Source organism: Sorex araneus, chromosome 2, assembly GCF_027595985.1.
Source record: "Sorex araneus isolate mSorAra2 chromosome 2, mSorAra2.pri, whole genome shotgun sequence".
NCBI lineage: Eukaryota > Metazoa > Chordata > Mammalia > Eulipotyphla > Soricidae > Sorex > Sorex araneus.
The window spans coordinates 274,154,493-274,154,698 of record NC_073303.1 but is presented as its reverse complement, the minus strand read 5'-3'; positions in this window follow the sequence as shown (position 1 = coordinate 274,154,698).

Genomic DNA, 206 nt, shown 5'->3' with positions numbered 1-206 from the left:
GAGAGGCTGGGGCGCATGGGTGAGGGCGTTTCCAGGGTTCTGGGTGAGGGGAAGCCCAAACAAAGACTTCAGGTGGGTAACGGGAGCCTGTCCTGTCAGGCGATGTGACAAGACCCTGACTTGGTTTACCCAATGTTCTCTGGGGGGACATCTCTGGAAATAAACTAAAAAAAGAGCCTTGCCTCGCAGAGACCGGGTTTAAGGCA